The sequence below is a fragment of the Coenobita brevimanus genome, unplaced genomic scaffold (assembly GCF_032717465.1).
Source record: "Coenobita brevimanus isolate Jiangsu-jjx unplaced genomic scaffold, ASM3271746v2 jjx.HiC_scaffold_2681, whole genome shotgun sequence".
NCBI lineage: Eukaryota > Metazoa > Arthropoda > Malacostraca > Decapoda > Coenobitidae > Coenobita > Coenobita brevimanus.
This window is the reverse complement of record NW_027643633.1, coordinates 192,106-219,637: the sequence shown is the minus strand read 5'-3', so window position 1 is coordinate 219,637 and position 27,532 is coordinate 192,106. Positions and strand designations below refer to the sequence as shown.

The window sequence follows — 27,532 nt, the reverse complement described above, 5'->3', positions numbered from 1 at the left end:
GGCAGAAGGAAGGGGAAAGAATGAAGGAAAGAAAGACAGAAGAGGGGGTGTAGAGTCACCTGTAAGCAGAAGGATGAGGAAAGAATTAAGGAAAGAAAGAGAGAAGAGGATGCAAGGAAAGAAGGATGGAGGAGAGGAAAGGACAGACCCCCGAGAGCAGCTCTACATCGAGTGAGTGGATGGTGAGCGCTCCCACCTACCACAAATAATAATAATAGTAATAAGTACTTTAATAACCCTGTCTCCCGCCATTTCACTGATCCCCCCCTCTCATATACCTCTCCATTCCTACCTTATCCTCAGTCTCCCCTTCCTTCTCTCTCAACTCCCTATTCTAAATGAGGAGGATGGTGGACCGTAGGAGAAAGGGAACTTCTGGTTTCCTGTCCAGGCAGCTGGCTGGTATTTATGTGGCAGCTGGTTGGTATTAATTTGGCTTTCTTCTCCCCCCCTGCTCCCTCTCTGTAGGCGGTTTCCATGGCTCAGTCAACTCACACACCTGAAAATATACTACACATTAGTTCTTTCCTTTCACACCTTGATTAACAAAAGTAGCTTGTTGGCAGCAAGAACATTATCATCTGGAGACAACATGAGTTAAATAACTTGGCAATACCAAATGCAAGATGTTTTCAATAATAATTCATCCATCCATCCATCATCCAATCCTACATTGCCCCATGTGGAGCATAGGAGCCCGGGGCTAGGTAATTAGTCCCGACAATTATGATGAGAGTGACCAGCCTCACCCATCCCTGAGTGGCATTACATAAGCAATCAACCCCAACCATCCCTTGGATATAAACCTTCACCGGCTCAATCCAATTGGAAAATCACAATTACCAACTAAGTCACCAGGCGCCAAAATTTGGTTATATGGTTACAACCCAGCATAGTAAATGGTTTCCTGGTGCACAGGAAACCATTTGACTTGTCACTCAGTGTAGTCACCCACAGGCTGAAGGAAGGGGAAAGAATGAAGGAAAGAAAGACAGAAGAGGGAATGTAAAGTCACCCGTAGGCAGAAGGACAAGGAAAGAATGAAGGAAAGAAAGACAGAAGAGAATAGAAGGAAAGAAGGATGGAGGAGAGGAAAGGGAAGACACCCGAGAACAGCACTACATTGAGTGAGTGGATGGTGAGCACCCCCGCCTACCACAAATAATAATAATAGTAATAATAATAACTACTTTAATAATAACGAGAACTACTCTAAGTCTCAATGGCATGCCTAATGGGCCACATCCCCACACATCATTCAAGCCCCTGAAATCCTGATACCACAACACAGGCATAACTATCCACACACATGCATTTCATAAAAACCATCCAATAATCCACCCAACTTTTCAAGTTAAATAAGTGCTGTCAACCCTCATCATGTACTCCCCCATACAAATGTCATCCAATCATCATCTATCTGCTCAGCAAAAAATCAAACACACACCGAAATGAGATACTGGTCTCTGGTTTGAATAAATCTACACTACCTGTCTACCTATAGCAGGACGCCTTAATCCTGTAAGGGGTGGCCACAAACAAATTGCCTCCAAGTCACCCTATCTCCTGCCATTTCACTGATCCCCCCCTCTCATATACCTCTCCATTCCTACCTTATCCTCAGTCTCCCCTTCCTTCTCCCTCAACTCCCTATGCCAAATGAGGAGGATGGTGGACAGTAGGAGAAAGGGAACTTCTGGTTTCCAGTCCACGCAGCTGGCTGGTATTAACGTGGCAGCTGCTTGGTATTAATTTGGCTTTCTTCTCCCCCCTTCCTCCCTCTCTGTAGGCGGTTTCCATGGCTCAGTCAACTCACACACCTGAAAATATACTATACATTAGTTCTTTCCTTTCAAACCTTGATTAACAAAAGTAGCTTGTTGGCAGCAAGAACATTATCATCTGGAGACAACATGAGTTAAATAACTTGGCAATACCAAATGCAAGATGTTTTTAATAATAATTCATCCATCCATCCATCATCCAATCCTACATTGCCCCATGTGCAGCATAGGAGCCCAGGGCTAGGCAACTGGTCACGACATTTAAGATGAGAGTGTCCAGCCTCACTCATTCCTGAGTGGCATTATAAAAGCAATCAACCCCAACCACCCCCTGGATATAAACCTTCACCAGCTCAATCCAATTGGAACATCACAATTACCCACTAACCCACCAGGCGCCAAAATCTTGTTGTATGGTTACAACCCAGCATAGTAAATGGTTTCCTGGTGCACAGGAAACCATTTGACTTGTCACTAAGTGAAGTCACCCACAGGCTGAAGGAAGGGGAAAGAATGAAGGAAAGAAAGACAGAAGAGGGAGTGTAAAGTCCCCGTAAGCAGAAGGACAAGGAAAGAATGAAGGAAAGAAAGACAGAAGAGCATAGAAGGAAAGAAGGATGGAGAGGAAAGGGCAGACACCCGAGAACAGCACTACATCGAGTGAGTGGATGGTGAGCACCCCCGCCTACCACAAATAATAATAAGAATAATAATAATAACTACTTTAAGAATAACGAGAACTACTCTAAGTCTCAATGGCATGCCTAATGGGCCACATCCCCACACATCATTCAAGCCCCTGAAATCCTGATACCACAACACAGGCATAACTATCCACACACATGCATTTCATAAAAACCATCCAATAATCCATCCAACTTTTCAAGTTAAATAAGTGCTATCAACCCTCATCATGTACTCCCCCATACAAATGTCAACCAATCATTATCTATCTGCTCAGCAAAAAATCAAACACACACCAAAATGAGATACTGGTCTCTGGTTTGAATAAATCTACACTATCAGTCTACATATAGCAGGACGCCTTAATCCTGTATGGGGTGGCCACAAACAAATTGCCTCCAAGTCACCCTGTCTCCTCCCATTTCACTGATCCCCCCCTCTCATATACCTCTCCATTCCTACCTTATCCTCAGTCTCCTCTTCCTTCTCCCTCAACTCCTTATGCCAAATGAGGAGGATGGTGGACCGTAGGAGAAAGGGAACTTCTGGTTTCCAGTCCAGGCAGTTGGCTGGTATTAACGTGGCAGCTGGTTGGTATTAATTTGGCTTTCTTCTCCCCCCCTGCTCCCACTCTGTAGGCGGTTTCCATGGCTCAGTCAACTCACACACCTGAAAATATACTATACATTAGTTCTTTCCTTTCAAACCTTGATTAACAATAGTAGCTTCTTGGCAGCAAGAACATTATCATCTGGAGACAACATGAGTTAAATAACTTGGCAATACCAAATGCAAGATGTTTTTAATAATAAATCATCCATCTACCCATCATCCAATCCTACATTGCCCCATGTGGAGCATAGGAGCCCAGGGCTAGGCAACTGGTCCCGACATTTAAGATGACAGTGACCAGCCTCACTCATTCCTGAGTGGCATTACATAAGCAATCAACCCCAAGCACCCCTTGGATATAAACCTTCACCGGCTAAATCCAATTGGAACATCACAATTACCCACTAACCCACCAGGCGCCAAAATCTGGTTATATGGTTTCAACCCAGCATAGTAAATGGTTTCCTGATAGACATAATTTCCATCAGTAACCATCATAATGGCACCAAGGTGTAATGTACAAAATATTTCGCTATGGAAAAGGTGTTAGGAAATCTCAAGTCACATATAATATGGCCCAAAAGCTTATGACATCTAACCTTCAATCCGATGACCTAACAGTAATGAGGGGGATATGAAGACTAAAGCTCACCCTTTCAATTAGGAAAGGTTGCTTCCTAAATGAACAAAATTGCTTGTCGGTATCCACACTATAATGAACCCCTTCAATATGATGTCTACTAGATTTAATTATTGCAACTACCACGAGATTTTATTCAACTTATGACATCTCAAAACTCTTCACCTTAAGTGGAACTGCCGAGACAGACAAAGAAAGAGACAGACGGAAGCAGAGACTAACAGAGAGACAGAGGCACAGGCAGAGGAAGATTTAGAGGAAGAGAGATTGGATCAGTTACAAGGACAGGGAAAACTGAGGAGAGGAAATCAGGTAAGGAGAAGGGTAGAAGGATAGAGAGAGAGACTGAGACAGAGAGCAGGAGGCAGAGACAGAGAACATGACGCAAAGGTGAGTGCATGCAACTGAATGAGGTAAACGTGAGAGGATGCGGGGTTTGGAAGTGGACGAAATGGAACGATTCTTTCAGTCTAAAATAGAAGAGGCCGAAAGAGTGCGTGGGATGGGAGCAAGAAAGAGGAAGGAGAAAATAAGTTACTTAATGACCAAGTGTAAGATGGTGAATTGAAGTAGGAAATGCAAATGTGGAAGACAGGAAGACAAAAGATTATTAATGAGAAGCAGTGGAAAATAGTGATTTGAAAGCAGGAAATGCATACATGGAAGGCAAGACAATGATTGATAGTGTCCTGGTACCAACACAGACGTCAGGCAGTGAAATCAGAACAGTGATAGCGAGGTAAACAAAGAATATTTACACTCCCACTATATTTTGCATTCTGAAGTAAGGCGAAGAGCTGTGAAATACAACACTTTCTGTTTAAATTTTAACAACTGAACAGAAGACAGAGCTGTGAAATAACTATGCACCTCACATTTCAAGAAATATATTATATTTTAACTTTTTTTTTAGCATAAATATATATTTTGGCTACTCAGAACTATCATACACGCTGAAATGTATGGGGAAATATTGTTTGGTTTCAGTTTCATGGATGGGAGAGAGTTCGTTACCTTTCTGTTTGATTTAGTTCAGGAAGACAGCTGTTCAGGAGAGGAGCATAAACACCCCAAAGAGGAGAGAGAGAGAGAGAGAGCACAAAAACCAAACACAAAACAGCCAACGAGAACTACAACACTGTGGGAAAAAAGAGAAAGAAAAAGGAACTCGAGAGCATAAAAACATGTAAGCCTTCAACAGAATACCTTGGGCAATATATATATATATATATATATATATATATATATATATATATATATATGTGTGTGTGTGTGTGTGTGTGTGTGTGTGTTGAAATGTCTGTGTGTATGCAGGAGAGCCTGTGTATGCGTCGTGGAGGGACACTGCGTTTGGAGGGATGGCCGAGTTCATAGTGATCCTTTGTGGATGGAGGTTTGGGTATGCATGTTAATAAATATGTCTATGTGGGGGGGGGGGGGGAATATAGCAGTGTCTAAGGTGAATCTGCAGCATGTGTGTAAGTGCAGTAGTGTGTGGGACAGTGTGGCCTTATGTGTTCAGGGACAGCTGCATGTATATGAAGGTATGGCTATGTATATAGAAACAGAACTTTGTGTGTCGATTTATGAATATGTATGTGTATATGAATCAACATTTGTGAAGATGTAATAGTGTACGAATGATAGGAGGTGGGGTTACGTCTGTTGAGGTGGAACTACGTGTGTGGAGGTGAGGTTGAGGTTACGTAGGTGGCGACAGGGCTACGTGTGCAGAGTTGGATATGTAAAGGAGTGGGTGTTTGTGTGGAGGGATAGCGTGTGTCCATGGAGGCGAGACTGTGCAGAACTATGGCTGTGTGCCTGGACGTGTGGTGGGATGCTGGTGTGGTTCTGTGTTAGGTTGTCTTTGTGTCTGTGTTTGTGAGCGTGTGCCTGTTTGTATGTGTGTGTGTGTGTATATGTGTGTGTATATATATATATATATATATATATATATATATGTGTGTGTGTGTGTGTGTGTGTGTGTGTGCAAACGTGTGTACTTGACTGATATCCACATGCATACACACAAAGGCCAGGACACACAGAGTAGTTGTTTATGTGTGTGGGTTTATGAATAGACTACTTACACTCAGGCCAGGACAGACATAGGGTAGTGTGTGTGTGCGTATATGTTTGTATGTGTTAACAGAATACACATACAGAGTACCATGTGTGTGAACAGAATAAATATGCAGAGCAGCATGGAGTAAAGATGTATGTATATATATATATATATATATATATATATATATATATATATATATATATTACAGAGAGAGAGAGAGAGAGAGAGAGAGAGAGAGAGAGAGTATAAATTTTTCTTTACAGAACACAACTCACACACCGTAAACACACACAGACAGACACAGACACAGGCACAGACACAGACACAGACACACACACACACAGAAACTTATACTTGTACAAAGAACCGGCGAAACTTGGACTGTTACACCCGTTGACTTTCAGAGAGCATAATTTCTTATATAGCGATTTTATGGGCGACCGAAAGTTAGGTTAGGTCACTTTGGGCAGGGTTTGGTCTGATTAGATAATTTTTGGTTGGGTTGGGTTCAGATCGACTAGATATAGACGGATTAGGTTAGATTGCTTTAGAATAGCTCGGTTTTGATATATTTTGGGTTGGGTTCTATTGGGTTGGGTTAGGCTGGGTTAGGTTTCGGTTGGATTTGGTCATTTGAGGCTTAAGTGGGTTTCGTTAGGTCGGGTATGGTATGGTTAAGTGAGACTGGGTAGGATTAGGCAGGGTTAGATGCAGTTAGGCTGCGTCAGAATTAGTTAGTTTAGGTATGGGGAGGTTACGTGAGATAGTGAGGTTAAATACAATCAGACTGGGTTAGGTGAGGTTAAGTTAGATTAGTTTGGGTTATTTTAAGTTGAATTAGGTCACTCGAGGTTAGGTCAGGTTCAGTTCGAGCAAATATGGATAAGTTAGGCAAGACTGGCCTAAAATAAAGATTCAGAAAACGTTATAAACACAACCCCCTCCTCCCATCTGATTCTGTGACCTACGTTTTGGCTTCAGTCTTTCTCTCCCTATTTCACTCTCTCGTAAAAGTCTTGGTCCCTGTCGAAACGCCTAAATTTACTACAATGTCAAAGTGGTTTATGCATTTCGGTCTTTTGTTGGTCGGTCCTTCCAAAGTCAAGTATCGCGGAGGTGGACGTGGTTGTGTGTGTGTGTGTGTGTGTGTGTGTGTGTGTGTGTGTGTGTGTGTGTGTGTGCGCGCGCGTGTGTGTGCGCGTGAGTGCGTGTAGTTGTGCGTGTGTGTGTGTGTGTGTGTGTGTGTGTGTGTGTGTGTGTGTGTGTGCTTCATGTTCCATGTATTTTCTGTATCTTGTGTTCCGATTTAAGTCTGTTTTATATATTTTGTTTGTGCTTTGTGTTACTGCAGATTTATGTGCTTGAATTGAGAGGTATATGAGGGAGGGGGGCGTGAGTTGGGCGGAGGGTAGTCAAATGGTGGGTGACAGAGCGACTTGGAGGCGTTTTGTCTGCGGCCACCATTTGCGGGATTAGGGCATCGGGCTATAAACAGATAGATAGATAGATGTTTCGTGTTTCATGAGACTGAAGGTGAACTGCTTAAGAGCAGTACCTTTTATAGTAACGATTATTTCTTCCTGAATACAGCAAATGTTTTTAGTTTATTTCGCTCTCTGGACGATTGTATAAGACCTTCTTGGAAAGTACTAGAATTACAAAGATTGCAGTCGATACAGTCTTATGCGTGATGAGTGGTATGTGTGGTGTGGTGTAGTATGGTGTGTGGTATGGTGTGGTGCTGAGCAGTGTACAGTAGTGTTTTGTGACCAAGGTGAAAGGTATGGTGTGATGTGGGCGGCGTGAGCGGTGATGTGTGATGCTGTTTGGTGCAATGTGTTGTGTTGTGTTGTGGTGTGTTGTTCTGTGTTGTGGTGTGGTACAATTACATGCGGTTTGGTGCAGTGTGGTGCGTTGCGGTGTGGTGTTTTGAGGTGTGACGTGGGTTGATTTGGTGTGGTTTGGTGTTTGGTGTGATGTGGTGTTGTACAGTGTGGTATGGTTCAGCGTGGTGTGGCGCAGTGTGGAGTGGTGTGGTGTGACGCGGTGCAGTGCAGTGTGGTGCGGTTCAGTGTGGTGTGGTGTGGTTTGTAGAGTATGATGTGATATGGCTTGGTGCGTTATTGTATGGTGCTGAGCAGTGTTTTATGGTGTAGTCAGCCTGGTGTGATGAAGTGCACAGTGGCGTGTTGTAGTGTTGTGTGGTGTGGTGTGCTGTAACGGAGCGTGGTGTAGGTCAGTGTGTTGTATTATGGTGTCGTGAGGTGGTGTGAGGTGTGAGGTATTGTCAGGCGTGTTGAAGTGTGGTGTGGTGAGGAGTGGTGTGGGTTAGTTTGATGTGATGTCGTGTGATGTGGTGTGGTGCACTGTGGTACAATGGCGTGTGGTGTCGTGTGGTGTGGTGTGATGAGTGTGGTGTGATGCGGGTGGTATGAGCGGTGTGGTGTGGTGAGGCGCTGGGGTGAGTTTAGTGATGTGGTACTGCGCTGAGGCGAGCTTATCCTAGTGGCGTGGTGCCGTGTGGTGTGAGGCAGTGTAGTGTGATGTTGTGTGACAGTCTGGTGTAGTGGTGTGATGTGTGATGCAGTACGATGTAGTGTGGTGTGGTTTGCTGCGGTGTGGTGGGATGCTGTGGTGTAGAGGTGTGAGGGTGTGTGGGAGCCAGCAGGTGTCCACTGTGGCGCGGGACACCAACGGGTTCACCCCCACACTTTACGTTTAAAATAGTCCCCCATCCAGCCTTGGTCACGTTCAGGGTTCACACACCCCTGAATACAAATACCTTCCTCAAACTTCACAAATCAACATACATACAACACACACAAATATAATATCTACATTTAAACCAGCTCTGCTGTAGGGACTTGCTGTGGATGTCACTGACTGCATGGCGCAATTGTCCCTCGTGCGATGTGGTGCGGTGAGGAATTGTCCCTTCTCCCCCTTGGGCTAAGATGCGAATGACCGTGTTAGAGTGGATGGGTAAGTGTCGACCTGTCTCGGCTACCCCACTTTCCTTGGGGGAAGCAGCCTGGGTATATATATATATATATATATATATATATATATATATATATATATATGTGTGTGTGTGTGTGTGAAACCCTTTCACATCAAAAAGTCTCTTCAAAGCTGAAAGTCTCTTCAAAGCAATCATATGGAGACAGTAAGAGTGAAATAAAAGAAAAAAATGTCATCTCACAGGAGAGGTAAAATCCTTTCAGGCCGGAGTGCTTAAAAAGGACGCGATAGCATCTCAAGGAAAGGTTGTGTCTGTCTGTCTCATTAACGTTTTGGGATGCGAGGTACTTCATTCCCGGCGACATGAGCGAGGCCACACCACACCATTCAAAGCCACTCTCTCCTACCACATGACGCCAAAGGCATAATCAATGGGTCTTGAAGCTCCAGCATCTATTATATTTGTATCCAGTTAATTTATTTTTACTAACTCCAAACGATATGGTTCAGTTTGGGAGAGAGTTTTCAAGAGGGGTTTAATACTCGTATAACCTTCATTAACACCTCCCCCAGAAAAAAAAAAAAAAGGTCCAACGGTATTCTCAGTTGGATAAAATCGTCTGCAAATAGAAAGAAATACCTAAAAAACTGTGAGTAGTCTGATGGAATTTATAATTACGAAATCTGTGTAAGTTGCGGCGATCTATCCTTTGAATGTTATGACTTGTCTCAGGTAAAAATAATCACCTGATGTTAATTTGAATACAATAGTTGTGTCCATACCAGCTTAAGGATAATCGAAAGTTACCAACGATTATACTGACAGACTTCTCAGAGCTGAATAACCTTGTATTAGCCTGACTAAAATACCCAGATGCATCCACGGCAGCGATGTAGTTAATATTCTTAGAGGCTGATCAGAATATAACAGATTTGATACTGTGCTGGAAATAACAGTCTACCTTTCAGCCTGACGAATTATTTAGCGTATCTTTCTGTTGTTCAGGGAACTGTGAATATATAGAGGTTTTTGTCTGACACCTCATCCAGTGAAATGTGATCGGAACCAAAAAGCTCCTTCATCTCTGTCCCTCTTCATCAACCATTCGTCCACCTCTCCGTCCTATACTACCCATCTGTTTTCATCATCCTTGATCTTCATTAACCTTTCTTCACCTCGCAACTACTCCACTCTACATCTTCCCTTGTGTATTCCCTACATGTTCTATCCACGATCGTCTTGGCCTTCCTCTCTTCTTCCAACCATTACACTCTCATACATACTTCTCTTTGTGCTGTACTATCTTACATTGTTTGTTCACCCAGTTCTTTGCCAACTTTTCATTCATCTTTCTTCACTCACATGCTCTCTCCTTCATGTACTCCTTGGCTTTTCTTTCCATCCACGTTGTTATTGGCCTACCTATTTTTTGTCCTTTATACTTCATCACTCATATGCACCTTCCCTCACGGACTTTTTGTCTGTCCACCACCTCATTATTTATAATCTGTCTCTCCTCCCAACTATCTATCCCACAGCAGAACATCTATTCCACCAAAGTCAATGGAGGGTAATGTTATCACTGGTGTCCGTCCGTAGAGTTGGGACGGTTGGGCGGGCGCAGAGATTTAGTTTCTGGAGCAAATCTCAGAAAGTATTAAATGCAGTCATGAACTTTCATTATCGAACACTGTCACTTCAGTTTGTTCTTTGCCTTCGTCCCCTTTCTCTCTGTTATCCCACTTTCATATATATTTCTTATGTACTCCCTCACTTCTATCCTTCCACCTTGCTCTTGGTCCACCTCTCTTTCCACGCCAATCTCTTACTCCCCATTACCTTCCTATGACCAAACCACATCAGTGTTGCTGAAAGTAAAGGAAGAAAAACTGAACTGCTGCAGCCAGATTGTGTGTGCGCGGGGAAGGATACCTGTGTGTGTGTGTGTGTGTGTGTGTGTGTGTGTGTGTGTGTGTGTGTGTGTGTGTGTGTGTGTGTGTGTGTGTGTGCGCGCGCGCTTCGTGTTCCATGTGTTTTCTGTAACTGTTGCTCCGTTTTTCGTCTGTTTTATATATTTTGTTTGTGCTTTGTGTTACTGCAGCTTTATATGCTTGTATGTCTCGTGCGTCTATGAGTTCCTTTTATAGATACGATTGCTTCTTCATGAATACAGCAAATGTTTTCAGTTTATTTCGCTCTGTGGACGATTATATAAGAGCGTCGTGGAAAATACTGGAATTAGAAAAACTGCAGTAGATACAGCCTTGTTTACCAGATATCCTGCCCAAGTTTCATTAGCAGATACGTTGTCCAAGTTGAATAAAATCGTCTGAAGTAAGAATAAGCTTGAAGAGACGTTGCTGTACTGAAAGTCATTGGATATGCCTTGTTTAATGTCTGTTCGTATGTGGCTGCGAGATAACAGACTCAGGTTCAGTCTTTTATGGCAAGCGTTAATAGATATCTCAGTGCTTTCTTTAATATGGAGGTTAATATACCACTGGAATGTTTCTAAAGCTTTCCGCCTCCTCTCAAGTAAACATGTTTACTGTCTATTACACTCTTCCAATTGGTAACATCACTGGTGTGTTTACAGATCCCCATCTCTCATGCAAGGGTGTACTCTCGTGTCTGGTACATGGGTGTCTATTACACACCTCCTATTGGTAATCTGTTGATGGTATGTTTTTCAAAGCCTCCCACCTGTCTCTCGTGCAACGGTGTTTATTATCTATTACACTCCTCTTATTAGTGATGTGTCAAGAGCATGTTTTTAGATTCCGACCACCCTCGTGCAAGGCTTTTTACTGATGATTACACGGAAGTGAAGCTTGGACATTGTTGGAAGGACACAAGTCAAGAGTGAGAGCAGTGGAAATGAGTTATTTAAGAGGAGCCTGTGGAGTCACGTGGAGAGACAGGCTGACGAATGAAGATATAAAGGAGCGTTGTGGTCTTGATGTGGATGTGATAGGAAGCGTTATGAGGAACACACTGAGGTGGTTTGGCTATGTGGAGAGGATGGAGGGTGAAAGACTGATGAAGAGAGTGTACGTGAGTGAGGTGGAGGGGGGAAGAGGGAGAGGGAGGCCGAGGATGAGATGGAGTGATGGGGTGGAGAGGTATATGAGAGAGGGGGGTGTGAGTTGGGAGCAGGGCAGTGAAATGGCGGGGGACAGGGCGACTTAGAGGCGATTTGTTTGTGGCCACCCCAAACGGGATTGAGGCGTCTGGCAATAGATAGATAGATAGACATACACCATACTGGGAGTCGTACACGTCCTCTCTGATTATACGATGACAACTCTCTCAAATCATGCATGGTCTTCTCATAGCCTTCATCAGCCTCTGAACCACGTAATCTCGTCTGCTTATACTTGCACTCTCATAGTCCTAATCAGACCTCAGAGCTACCTATCCAAGCCGTATATTACTGTTATCCTGTGTTCTTTTTATCGTTCTTCTTTTTTTCACTTTTTCTGGCTCCATTCATGCCTTTCTGCGTTTTGTTTCAATCTTTTGCTCTCTTTATCTCATACTCTGTTCTTTTTGCTTTTACTCTCTGCTCTTTATCTCTTATCCCACCTCTTTTTCTCTCGTATTCCTGCCACGGTCCGCCAGTTACAATATTTCACGGTTTATGATGCAGATTCGAGGCTGTAAGTAATGACCAGGCAAGATGATACATTGAAGCCGTTGCGAATCAAACAGACATATATGGTAAAAGGTCAGACACAGACTTACACATGCACTTCTAAACTGAACTGGAGTAAAGATATATATATATATATATATATATATATATATATATATAGAGAGAGAGAGAGAGAGAGAGAGAGAGAGAGAGAGAGAGAGAGAGAGAGAAAGACAGAGTATAAATTTTTCTTTACAGAACACAACTCACACACCGTAAACACACACAGACACAGACACACACATACACACACACATAGACAGACACACACACACCATCTTCTACTTATACACAGAACCGGCGAAACTTGGACTGTTACACCCGTAGACTTTCAGAGAGCATAATTTCTTATATAGCGATTTTATGGGCGACCGAAAGTTAGGTTAGGTCACTTTGGGCAGGGTTTGGTCTGATTAGATAATTTTTGGTTGGGTTGGGTTCAGATCGACTAGATATAGACGGATTAGGTTAGATTGCTTTAGAATAGCTCGGTTTTGATATATTTTAGGTTGGGTTCTATTGGGTTGGGTTAGGCTGGGTTAGGTTTCGGTTGGATTTGGTCATTTGAGGCTTGAGTGGGTTTCGTTAGGTCACGTATGGTATGGTTAAGTGAGACTGGGTAGGATTAGGCAAGGTTAGATGCGGTTAGGCTGCATCAGAATTAGTTAGTTTAGGTATGGGGAGGTTACGTGAGATAGTGAGATTCAATACAATTAGACTGGGTTAGGTGAGGTTAAGTTAGATTAGTTTGGGTTATTTTAGGTTGAACTAGGTCACTCGAGGTTAGGCCAGGTTCAGTTCCAGCAAATATGGATAGGTTAGGCGCAAATGGCCTAAAATAAGATTCAGAAAACGTTATAAACACAACCCCCTCCTCCCATCTGATTCTACGTCTTTGCTTCAGTCTTTCTCTCCCTATTTCACTCTCTCGTAAAAGTCTTGGTCCCTCTCCAAACGCCTAAATTTACTGCACTGTCAAAGTGGCTGATGCATTGCGGTCTTTTGTTGGTCGGTCCTTCCAACGTCAAGTATCGCACGAGGTGGACGTGGTTTTGCGTGTGTGTGTGTGTGTGTGTGTGTGTGTGTGTGTGTGTGTGTGTGTGTGTACTTGAGTAATGCCCACATGCACACACAAAGGCCAGGACAGTAGTGTGTGTGTGTGTGTGTGTGTGTGTGTGTGTGTGTTCTTGACTGATATCCACATGCATACACACAAAGGCCAGGACACACAGAGTAGTTGTTTATGTGTGTGGGTTTATGAATAGACTACACTTACACTCATGCCAGGACAGACATAGGGTAGTGTGTGTGTGCGTATGTGTTTGTTGTGTTAACAGAATACACATACAGAGTACCATGTGTGTGTGAACAGAATATGTAGAGTAGCATGTGTGTGTGTACGTGTGAATATAATACACATGTAGACGTGTGTGCTACCCACAATGACACCCTCTAATTCTTTCAGCCAGGATTGGAGACGCAGCGTGTATATGTCAGGACTCCATATTATAATTACAAATCATAACAGATAGCATGATGGATAGATAGATAGACAGAAGCAGAAAGTACGTCTGGACATTCAAGTGCATATACATACATACCAGTTCTCACAAACCACTTACTAAAGTCAGTCAATAATATCTTTACAAACACTCCCGACGCAGTGCCAAGCGACATAGGTTTCATAGCACCCTTTTTTTTTTTTTTAGGGATTTATGTGTATTAAACCTTAAGGATTCTTTAGTATGTTGCGTTTATTGTTTTGATATAGACACAATTTCCATCAGTAACCTTCAGAATGACACCAAGGTGTAATGTACAAAAAAATTCGCTATGGAAAACGTGTTAGGAAATCTCAAGAGTCACATATAATATGGGCCAAAACCTTATGACATCTAACCTTCAATCCGATGACCTAACAGTAATGAGGGGGAAGTGAAGACTAAAGCTCACCCTTTCAAGTAGGAAAGTCTGCTTCCTAAATGAATAAAATTGCTTGTCGGTATCCACACTATAATGAACCCCTTCAATACGATGTCTACTAGATTTAATTATTGCAACTACCAGGAGATTTTATTCAACTTATGACATCTCAAAACTCTTCACCTTAAGTGGAACTGCTGAGACAGACAAAGAAAGAGACAGACAGAAGCAGAGACTAACAGAGAGACAGGCACAGGCTGAGGAAGATTTAGAGAGAGAGAGATTGGATCAGTTACAAGGACAGGGAGAACTGAGGAGAGGAAATCAGGTAAGGAGAAGGGTAGAAAGACCGAGAGAGAGACTGAGACAGAGAGAAGGAGGCAGAGACAGAGAACATGATGCAGAGGTGAGTGCATGCAACTGAAAGAGGTAAACGTGAGAGGATGCGGGGTTTGGAAGTGGAGGAAATGGAACTATTCTCTCAGTCCAAAATGGAAGAGGCTGAAAGAGTGCGCACATATTCATTCACGCAAACACTGATACAAGCACTGATCAGCGCATGCACGCACACTAATACACGCAGGCACTAATAGGCACTGATACACACAGGCACTGAATCACATAGGCACTGAATCACACAGGCACTGATACACTATCTATCTATCCATCTATATACCTAGGCTGCTTCCCCCAAGGAAAGGGAGGTAGCCAAGACAGGACGACACACTCCCCATTTACTCATCCATTCAAAGACGTTCATTCCCATCTTCGCCCCAAAGGGGAGAAAGGACAGATCTTCACCACACCACACTGCACAAGGGTCAACTGCGCAATGCAATCAGTGACATCCGCAGCAGGGCCTGACAGCAGAGCTGCTTTACCCCTGCCACATCATAACAGACTCATCCCCTTACCTGCACCTGATCTGAAATAGTTGATCAGACCAAATGGGGGAGGATATCCCCTCAGGGCTGCGTCATCACTTATTCATTCACAATTTCTCTCCACCCATTTCTGTCACGCACAGCCACTCTTCCTCGCTCAACAGACGTCCCTCTTGCATCTAGCGCTCTCTTCACACTGTCCATCCATCCTATTTGTGGTCTTCCTCTCAGCCTTACACCTCTCACATCAGATCTAGTTATCTTTTTCACCAATCGATCATTATCCATTCTCTCCATATGCCCAAACCATCGCAACACCCTCTGCTCAACTCTACCAGCCATCTCCCGAACAACTCCAGTTCTCCTTCGCACTTCATCATTCCGCACTCGATCCATAGGCGTCACTTCACACATACTCCTCAGACACCTCATCTCCATTACATTCAAACTTTTCCTCTCTGCTACACCCATATTCCATGTTTCAGCCCCATACAATGCAGTCGGTACCACAACACCCTCATACAGCCTTCTCTTTACATCCATTCTAAGCGAACGACATCTAAACACTTTTTTCATTCCTCCCAGCACCTTTCCTACTTCATTTATTCTAAACTTCACTTCTGCATCTATTCTTCCATCCACAGAAACGTGACCCTAGATATTTAAAACACTCTACCTCCTCAAGCAACTCGCCATTCAAAACTATATTCATCCCCCTACCATCTACCAACCTCGTTCACTTCATCACTTTACTCTTATTCCCATTTACTTTCAATTTCCTCCTTTCACACACCCTTCCAAACTCCTCTACCAACTGTCTCAATCTCTCCTCTGAATCAGCCACCAGTGCAGTATCATCTGCAAACAGCAGCTGCTTCAGATTCCACTCTCCAACATCAACATTCACCAGACTAAGATCTCCACCTAAAACTCTTGCATTCACCTCCTTTACAACACCATCCATGTAAATATTAAACAACCAAGGCGACATCACACATCCCTGTCGCAGCCCCACTCTATCAGGAAACCAATCACTCACAGCATTTCCCACTCTTACACACGCTCTACTATTTACATAAAAACTTTTCACCCCTTTTAGTAACCTACCATCGAGTCCATACAATCTTAAAACAATCCACAAAGCCTCCCTATCAATTCTATCATACGCTTTCTCTAAATCCATAAATGCCCAAAACACATCCTTACCTTCCGCTAAATACTTTTCACACACTTGTCTCACAGAAAACACCTCATCAACGCATCCCCTCCCTCTCCTAAAGCCACACTGCTCATCACCAATCACTCCCTCTGTACCCTCTCTAACTCTCATAATTAACACTATACCATACACCTTACCTACAACACTCAACAGACTTATACCCCTAAAGCTAGTACATTCATACTTATCACCCTTGCCTTTATACAACGGGACTACACAAGCACTTGCCCAGTCAATTGGCACCATACCTTTCTCAAAGCACACATTCAACAATCTTACTAACCAGTCAACAATAGTCACTCCACCACCCTTCAGGCTTGAGATTTTATTAGGTCTTGTGGTATTATTCTTACAAAGCTCATGGCCTCATAGTGTCAGGGATTGATTCCTGGCACTGCAGCATCCTATCCTATCATCATCAGCATCATCATCATTGTCGCTGTTGTCAATGAGCAAGTAATATGAGTACCTAGATTAAGTTAACTGGCACTGTACACTCTAGTGGTGGAAAGATCTACTTAGCCTACTGAGCCTGGCACTGCCACTAATCCTAATTATCATCATTAGGCATTATCATTAGCTCTCATCATTAGGCATTATCATTATCAACAGCTCTGCCTCCTTTTCCCACCCAAGGATGGGGTGAGGATTTCTCAATTAAAATTCCATAAGTAGGGGAGCAACTGTAATACTCTGTACATCTCAACTTGGCTAAGAGTGATTTAGAAAGGATGGTAAGTCATAGTATTGCCATCCTTGTCTTACTCTGCTTCAGGGCTTTGGGGATTGGCCTGCAAATGACACAAATCTTTGCCAAGTCAAGGTGGACAAACCAAAAATTTTCTAACTCACTTTTCAGAAGGGCGGTAATAGCCGTAGTTGTAGTGGTAGGTGTAGTAGTAGCAGTAGATAAGATTTGAAGACAGATGGCCTAGGGTAACCTCTTCTGACCAGTTAATTTCCCCACAGGTTAAAGGCCACTGTGTTACAAGGAGCCTGCAGCACCAACCCCAATGTAGCATTGTCGCCCATCGCAGCATCGACATCGATTGCTGCAATCCTAACCCCATCACAGCAACAACATCGATTGCAGCATCACTAATCCCACTGCAGCATCGACATCAATCGCAGGATCACTAACCCCATTGCAGCATCGACATCAATCGCAGCATCACTAACCCCGTAGGCAGTGGTAACGCCAACACAGCAACAACGGAAACATCAACACAAGTTTCACAGACAGCCCCTGAAAATGTGGCAGGATTTTAGGAGATAATCTCAGGTCTGTTGATAATTTAACTCTTTGTCTGTGGAGGTGTTCAATACAGATCTTAGTTAACTCTTAATGTATTGGTGCTGGAGTGGCACTACTGGGATGAAAGGGGGGAGATTGCCTTCCCTATCCCCCAACAGGAGAAAGGTGGACTACAGAAGGGTAACTCAGCCTGCCATCCACTGAATTCATATTCTGATGGGCCTGGGGTTGCAACTACTACAGCTACTAGTACACGAGAACAAATATGAACAAATCCATTTGACATCATTGGTCTGGCTCAATTCCCTGGTAATATTCCCTCATGTACTTCCTTATTCCCAGAAAGGAAGATTGTGGACTGCAGCAGAACATGACAATCCTATGGTTCTGCATTATTTACATAAGTCTTAATGACTAGTATTATTCTTGTGTTACTCTTTTGTTACTACTCAAGACTGAATATGAAGAGATAGCAGTTTAGATAAATAGGTAGTAGGAAACGGGGTTGTAGATACAGTAATCACTCCAATATCCGGATCAATAGAGCCATCGGTAGGTTCGGATATTGGTTTTGTCCGGATATTGGGCCCCAGCTTATGGACTTGTACTTACGGACCCTAACACAGAGAAACACCTATACAACTCCCTCCGGACATGCATAGCACCTATTTAACACCCAAATCACACCAATAAGGCACATAAATGACTGAAATAAATGCAATAGACACATAAAATGTGGGTTTAGAAGTATGTTCATACATTAATAAACATTCTGGTACTTATGGACTCTAACCGAACCTAACCTAACCGAACCTAACCGAACTCTGAAAAACACATTCCTACTGCACATGCATGAGGTAAGTTTAGTATGGAAAGAAGTACAGTATGACACTTTCTGGTAAGTATAGTATGGGAAAAAATACAATATGAAACATTCTGGTAAATATAGTATGGAAAATAGTACAACATGAAACATTTTGGCTACTTACAGCAAGTCCCTGGCCACCTCGATGAATAACCGCCTCCTCTCGGACTCTGACAGTAAGAACGATTTCCTGAAGCACTTGCACTACACTCTTCCTGAAGTCTTGCACTGAACTTAGTCACTAACACACAGAAGTCCGTTCTTTTCACAGTGTTCACTTTAGTCCAAATAATGTTCCATTAAATTTAAGTGTTGCACATTAACTTTTCCCAAGTTTTTTTAAGTTTCCAAAGCCAAAACAAAGAAGGTTAGTTACGTTAAATTTCTTTTCTACTTAGTCTTTTCTCCCAACTTGAAAACCTTAACACAACACACCGTTTTTTTCACTGCACAACACTCAAAATTCCCGTGTGGTCTAGTGGAGAAGTTCTTGCTGTTTATTCACTGTCAGAGCCCGAGAGTATCACTGGCAGGCGTCCAAGGGGTGCATCGGTGGGTAGTGGTGATGGCGTACCGACTACAGAAGACTCTGAAGACAGCCGCAAACTCACGTCGAGCAGTGACTCCACTGTAGCTGATGTGCTGGGCTGTGGCTCGGAGCATGAGGGCCTGTCTTGGGGAGGCAACGGAGTGGAACCAGGGCTTGGCACAGCGGGGGTCACGGGCCTGAAAAAACTGTCAATCGTTGACTGACGCAAGGACCGACGATTCTGGCGATTGATGATGCGCTGCCGGAAAGCACGCACTTCCTCCACGAGTCCCAAGGGCCCCATCTCCCTGTCGCAGTCCGGGTGTTCCAGGTAGTCTAGGACGAACTCTAGATGTTCCCGGAGTGCGCTCAGCTTGGGGATGGCTGGAGTAGTGTCCTGCTGGGCGGAGTCTGCATCATCATCGCCTTCGTCATCGGAATCTTCAAGTTCGGGACTGACACCAGCAACCGAAGACGCGATCTCGATATCAGACAACGTCTGATACCCAGGATCGCACTCGTCGTCGTCCAACCACTCACGAACATCGTCCACATCAACATCGTCGCCGTGCGTACGTAGCCGTGCATGGAAGTCATCCACGTCAAACCCTAGGAAATCGTACTCCACATCTGTTCCGAGAAGCAGACGAGACCAACCATTTTCAAGAGTTTTCACAGGGACTTCCTTCCATGCACTAGCCCAGTTGTACAGCGCAGACTTGATGTTGTAGCGGCGAAGGTTTTCCAAAGTCCGCTTGCCTCGAGTGTCACGTCCTTCCCTGCGCTCGTCCTCGTCCTCGAGAACCACCATCACCTCGTCCAGGAACTTCCGACGGTACAGGCGCTTTGTTGCCACGATCACTCCTTGGTCCATTGGTTGAATGAGAGCAGTCGTATTAGGTGGCAGAAACATGCACCTAATACGGCCATTCTCAGCAACCAAGTCCTTGTCGCACGGGTGGGCAGGTGCATTGTCGAGGAGAAGGAGAGCCTTTACCTGGTCGCGAGGAATTCCCAGTGTCTTCGTCTGGTAATGTATGACCTCCTTGACGAAGTGATGGTGAAACCAGTCTTTGAAAATCACAGCTGTGAACCATGCTTTCAAAGAATGGTACCATACGACAGGAAGGACATCCATCACCCCACGAAGGCACCGAGGCTGCTTTGCACGGCCAACAATAACGGGCTTAAGCCGGTGCATGCCGTTAGCATTGGCACAACACAAAGCAGATATCCGTTCCTTAGAAAGCTTGCGGCCAGGTACACGCTTCTCCGTCTCATCGGCGAGAGTGTTCGTTGGCACCGAGCGATAGAATAGGCCAGTTTCGTCAGCGTTATAGACTTGACCGAGAGTGAGGCCCTCCCTGTCGATCAAGCCTTTCACCTTGTGCCGAAACTCGTCCACTCCATCCTCGTTAGCGTCCAATGCTTCGCCATGTGCTTTACGGTTAGTAAGGCCATGTCGCAACTTGAACGCGAAGAGCCAACCCTCGGATGCCTTGAAGTCTAGGGCGTCGTGAAGCCTTGCAAACTTCTCAGCAGCAGCCTTCAGCTCCGTTCCACGTACCATCACACCAGCTGCACGTTGCTGTCGATACCAAATCAACGTGGAGCGGTCGATCTCTGCATACTTGGGAGTAAACATAACCTTCCTCTCCACGTTGCGTTTGCTTCTCGACGAGAAGTCAGCCGTGTACTGCATGAGCTTGTCTCGGGAACGCTTGATATCAAACAAAGTCGACCGGGCCAGGTTGAACTCGCGGAGAATGCGAGAGGAAGACCAACCCGCATCAACCTTCTCCAATATCTCCCGTTTCTTCTCCAGAGTCAACACCACTCTCTTCCTTTTCTCAGGAGGCGGGGCCATCATCACACACACTAAGAGTAGGGCAGAGAGCAGCAGGAGGCCTTGCAGCAAGTACGGCACCACCACAAAAGCGAGCACGTGGGCAGCCATTACGAAGAGCGCAGGTCCAGTCGCGGTGAGAGACAGGCGGGAAGTGGGAGGATGCAGCGGCGCTCTATCGGACGTCGGAGGAATGACGAACCAAAACAATGCTCTCACGCGGCGCGCGCGGCAAGTTCAAATTACGGACGGCAAAAAATCGATTTTTTTTCCAATTTTTTTGGATTTTCGGACCATTTTGGGAATGTTTGATCCCAGGACGATAAGGTTCGGTTAGTGGGGATGTTCGGTTATTGGGCGTCCGGATATTAGAGGGATTACTGTAGACTTAATTTCTTCACAGAGAGGGCTGTCTCCTAATATGAATAAAACAGTCTGGTGGTAGCAAGTATAAACTATATGACATTAGCAGAAGGCCCCATACTACAGGTCCCTTTGCCAAAATAAAAGATGTCACAGCCAAAAGAAAAAAAAAATCCTGCACTTTTCCCCCTATGTAAGATGAGGTACCGTACTTTAATTGGTTATAATAATAATAATAATAATAATAATAATAATAATTTTCATTCATTCATTCAGTCCAAAAAAAAACGACAGTCCGAAAAAAATGATAGTCCGAAAAAAACAAGTCCGAAAAAACTAATAGCCCCCCCCCAAAAAAAACAATTGTCCGAAAGAGCCTCGGTCCCCTGCCATTCGGATTTCAGGACTTTTACTGTATATGTGTTATCCTTAAGTGAGGTGGAAATTAATATAAAATTCTATGTAAACTTGTTCTATGGCATGAAGACTTGATTCTGGAGGGGTGGCTACTAAAGGCTTCCATGACACCCTCTAAATTCATCATGCTGCCCTTTCTGTAACTCAAACCACCCTAATTCAAATACCTCTCCAGAACCGATATGAAGACACTGGTATCTATCTACAGCTGGATGCCTTAATCCCATAAGGGCTGGCCACAAACAAATCACCTCCATGTTGCCCTGTCCCCTGCCATTTCGCTGCCCTCTCCCCTGTTATACCAGGCACACATATAACCAAAGCCATATACCTGGAAATTAATAATGAAGATGATGCAGTTTTTAAGGTGACTCCCTAACATCTCCTCCTTAATGATTTATTTCTCAAACTACTCATTATTATCCCCTTGTTTGCTCCTTATGCCTTTTCAGTATCAACACAAACTGCATGAATAACACACAAGAATATAGTAAAGGAGCAGAATCAGAAATAAATCAGCAAGGAAGAGGTGTTCATACGCTTCCTAACCACATAAGAATATAGTAACCGGAGCAGAATCAGAAATAAATTGGTAAGGAAGATGTGTCAGCAAGAACAAGAATATAGTAACGAAGCAGAATCAGAAATAAATTGGTAAGGGGGAGGTGTTAGTAAGATTCCTACACATACTAGAATATCACCCTAAGTAACCAAATACCCTTCCTGACCACCTAACTCCCCTGCAAAGGCCTCAACACACACACGTTTGGTCAATGTGCGTCTACCATCAGTGCTCCAAATACAAAATCATACACCACGTCACCATTGCTTCTATCTAATAAAAATCAATCTGAAACCAGTATACAAATCTGAAACTGGTATACACATCTGGAACCGGTATACACAAATCTGAAACCGGTATACACATCTGAAACCAGTATTAAAAAACGTGTACATCTATCACGCGGTTTCATGGCGGTCTTTTTCTGAGGCCTTGATGCAATTCCCAACTTTTTTCATATCAGTTGACTTGCTTGTTTAATGACCTATGAACTGCATATTTTCATTACTAATTCCACTACTCATTTTTCCGCTAAATTCTCCAAGACTAGTAATGTGCTAATTTTATAGCTTCCATTTCATTACAGATCAAATGGTCTTGGTAGCTGATGCAGAAGATAACTGTCACTGTTCATCATCATCACCATCATCATTATCATCATCTAAAAAATCATCACCATCGTCACCCACATCATAATCTTCCTCCTCATCATCATCATCATCACCATCATCTTCATAATCATCACCATCCATTTCCTCCTTCACCTCCTCCTCATCATCATCACCACCACCTCAAACTACAGTAGTGATGTACAGAAATTATAAGACATCAATCATGTCCATCACCAGTACTATCCTATCCTCTCATGGACCCAAATTTCATGCATATAAATCACCATCATCGTCATCCAGACCTCCTTTCCCACCCTACGGCAGGGTAATGAGTAGCAGCATCCAGACAGCCTAAGTTTGCCCAATTCAATAGGCCACACTTCCATTCACTCATCATTCAAGCCCACAGAATCCTGGCCCCATCACACAGGCTAAAAAATTTCACCAAGTTCTGTAGCTTCACTATATCTATCTGATAGAGCCAATATGAACACTGTCACATTAAAAAGGGGCGCCAAATCCCTAGTTATGCACTTCTCACAATATTCATCCAGCCAGCTCAGTCTCTTGTCAGTCCCCTAGCCTCAGCGACTTCCATACCTCTCTTCCTCACACACTCATCTACCATATCTCTCCACCTTCTCCTTGGCCTACCTTGCCTCCTTCCTCCTTCAAATTCGCTCAGATATACCTTTGTCACCAATCTATTGTTATCCATTCTCTCCACATGACCATACCACCTTCAGTGCACTAAGTCTTTCCAAAATTTCCAAAGCTACATAAAACCATCCAGCGCTAGAAATTGAGAAGCAGAAAGAGCCGCTATTAGGTGACCAAGGCTGATGCAAGTTAGAGCCTTTACAAACAAAACGATAGTACTAAGAATAAAGGCTTGTAAAAATTAAATGATCGTACAAAGAATACAAGCTTGTATAAATGAAATGATAGTACCAAGAATAAGGGCCGGTGCAGGTTTATATCCAAGGGATGGTTGGGGTTTATTGCTCATGTAATGCCACTCAGGGATGAGTGAGGCCGGTCACTCGCTTAAATGTCAGGACCAACTTGCCTAGCCCCAGGCTCCTACACTCCTCATGGGGCAACATATGATTAGATGAAGGTCATGATGATGATAAACGAAACGACAGTACCAAGAATAAGGGCTTGTATAAACGACAAGATAGTCCTAAAAATAAGGGCTTATATAAATGACACGACAGAACTGTACCAAGAATAAGGGCTTGTATAAATGACACGATAGTACCAAGAATAAGGGATCATAGTCTCAGAGGTTAAGGAAGCTCCCTAACACCTATTCCTTAGTGATTTAAATTAGGACATGGTTGGTTAATATCCTCTTGTACATTATTTATACAGTGTGTGTTGATTTTAAAAGGATTTATGTAGCATAAAAGAGGACTGTAAGGTGTAATAAACAAAATAAATCACTTAGAAGAGTACAGTGATGTTAGAAGGATTTATGCAACAGAAAAGGAGTGAGGTGTGATAAAACAAAATAAATCACTTAGGAAATAATAATAATAATAATAATGATGATAATAATAAATCATCCATCATCCAATCCTACATCGGCCAATGAGGCAAGTTGATCCTAACATTTAAGATGAGAGTGACCAGCCTCACTCATCCCTGAATGGCATTACGTGAGCAATAAACTCCAAACACCCCTTGGATATAAACCTTCACCAGCTCAATCCAACTGGAACATCACAATTACCCACTAAGTCACCAGGCACAAAAATTTGGTTATATGATTACCATGTTCTGGTGTCAACATCTTTTTCCCTATGAAGAGTGAATATTGATGAGATGCAGTTTGGGTTTCTGCCAGGTAGGGGGACCACTGATGCCATATTCATTGTTCGACAGCTTCAGGAAAAATATATTGGTAGGAGAAGGGATCTTTATTTTGTTTTTCTCGATTTGGAAAAGGCCTTTGACAGAGTCCCTAGAGAGGTGGTGAAGTGGGCAATGAGAAAGCTTGGCTTGGAGGAGTGGCTGGTTAGGGTGGTTATGGCCATGTATGTGGGTGCTCACACCCAGGTGAGAGTGAATGGAGATTTGAGTGATGAGTTTTCCGTGAATGTTGGTGTGCATCAGGGGTCAGTCTTGAGTCCCATGTTGTTTATCATGGTACTTGAAGCCCTTTCACGTGACTTTAGAAACGGACTCCCGTGGGAGTGGTTGTATGCTGATGATTTGGTGTTGATTGCAGAGAATGAAAGGGAGGCGGAGGAAAGGTTTAGGAAGTGGAGAGATGGTATGCGGCAAAAGGGTTTAAGGGTAAATGCAGATAAAACAAAAGTGATGATATCTAGGGTTGGTGGCGGTACTGTCAAAGACGAGGGAGAGTGGCCATGTGCAGTTTGCCACAAGGGCGTGGGAAGTAATTCCATCTTGTGCGGTGTGTGTGATAAATGGGTGCATAAGAGATGTAGTGGTATCAGAGGTAGACTGCGAGATAATGCTGATTTTATGTGTACGGCGTGCCGGGGTGAGCAGGTGGAGATCGTCAGACGTGAAAGAATTGAACTTGCTGGTGAATCTCTTGAGTGTGTGGAAGAGTTTTGTTATTTGGGAGACATGTTGTGTGCTGGAGGTGGGGCTGGAGCTACCTCTGTGGCTAGGGTGAGAAGTGGTTGGAAGAAGTTCAGGGAGCTCTTGACTCTCCTGACATTGAGGGGGCTCTCCCTACGTGCTAAGGGGTCTTTGTATGCAGCGTGTTAGAAGTGTAATACTGTATGGCAGTGAGACCTGGGCAGTGAAGGAGGAAGACATTCGCCGGCTCAGATGTACAGAAATGACAATGATTAGGTGGATGTGCAGTGCGTCCCTGCGTCCAAGGCCTGGAGGGGCTGGGTTTACAGTGGAAGAGTTGAGAGGTAGGATGGGACTGGAGTGTATTGGTGCTGTGATGAGGAGAGGTAGATTGAGGTGGTTTGGACATGTGGAGAGGATGGGGGATGATAGTTGGGTGGGGAAGGTGAGAAGTGTTAATATTGGGGGTGGGGTTATGAGAGGTAGACCGAGAAAGACATGGGACGAGGTCATTAAGTGTGACCTTAGGGTTAAAGGACTGAACAGGGAGGCTGCAATGGATCGTGCAGCATGGAGAGCCGCCATTAGGTGACCAAGGCCGACACATGCAAGCATGTTGGAGCCTTTAAAAACGAAACGAAACCTGAAGTTGTAGTATCACACATTGTACATAATAATTTTTAAAGCTGTTTAGTCATAATTAACAGTGTGTAATGAAGTGTGAATGATGAACAACCAAATATAATTTCGCTGTTAGCTGTGGTATAGAAAGAAGGTGGATGGCAGACCATAAGGGCCACCCTGTTTCAATTACAAAATGAAGGTTAGGAGAAGTGAAAAGATATCTAAACAGTGCGTAAGTGTAAAGTCCTGGGGAACCATTTATTATGTTGGTATATGTGAATGTACTTACTACCATTTTATAGAGGTGTATAATGTGCTAGTAGAGTTGTCATTTATTTCTACTTTTTGCATAAGCCCAGAGTATATGTAAATGCTCGGCACCTCACTTTTTAGCTGACCTCAGCACCGCGCCTTAGTCGGCTCGGAAAGCGTACAGCGTCAGAAGCCGTTTTATAGTTATAAAGGGAGGTGGTATCGCTCTTACATAACTCTTGGGTCGCAGTTATATTATTCTGTACCCAATAAAGAGAGATTTAATCTGCTCATTTCTGTCACCTTACGCTACCACTTAATAACAGACCAGCTTCCACCTTCTAGTGGCAGAGGACCTTTGGTGGGAAGTGTCGGGCAATGACGGCGAGTAGCTGACGTGTACTACAGACAGTGTCCTCGATCCAACACGGTGGTCTAGTTATACTAAAACAGCAGAACACATATTATTTATTGGTGCTAGCGGTGGCACGATATTTAGTGCTAGCCGTGTACCGATACAACCATCCAGCATGGTAAATGTTTCCCTGCTGTACAGGAAACCATTTGGCTTGTCACTCAGTGTAGAGTCACCCACTGGCAGAAGGAAGGGGAAAGAATGAAGGAAAGGAAGACAGAAGAGGGGGTGTAAAGTCACCTGTAAGCAGAAGGATGAGGAAAGAATTAAGGAAAGAAAGAAGGATGGAGGAGAGGAAAGGGCAGACCCCCGAGAGCAGCTCTACATCGAGTGAGTGGATGGTGAGTGCTCCTACCTACCACAAATAATAATAAAAGTAATAATAATAAGTACTTTAATAACCCTGTCTCCTGCCATTTCACTGATCCCCCCCTCTCATACACTTCTCCATTCCTACCTTATCCTCAGTCTCCCCTTCCTTCTCCCTCAACTCCCTATTCCAAATGAGGAGGATGGTGGACCGTAGGAGAAAGGGAACTTCTGGTTTCCTGTCCAGGCAGCTGGCTGGTATTTATGTGGCAGCTGGTTGGTATTAATTTGGCTTTCTTCTCCCCCCATGCTCCCTCTCTGAAGGCGGTTTCCATGGCTCAGTCAACTCACACACCTGAAAATATACTATACATTAGTTCTTTCCTTTCAAACCTTGATTAACAAAAGTAGCTTGTTGGCTGCAAGAACATTATCATCTGGAGACAAAATGAGTT

At 43.8% G+C, this 27,532-nt stretch overlaps 1 long non-coding RNA gene across 1 annotated transcript in view; it reads right to left on the bottom strand.

Annotated features, from left to right (window-relative positions):
• Window positions 1-1,756: 1,756 nt before the first annotated feature.
• Window positions 1,757-27,532, bottom strand: part of LOC145389987 (uncharacterized) — a 117,243-nt gene continuing 91,467 nt past the window's right edge. The window contains exons 2-3 of the long non-coding RNA XR_013895553.1: window positions 2,931-3,137; window positions 1,757-1,820 (exon numbers count right to left, since the gene is read on the bottom strand). This is a non-coding gene — a long non-coding RNA (uncharacterized LOC145389987). The remainder of the gene's footprint in view (window positions 1,821-2,930; window positions 3,138-27,532) is intronic.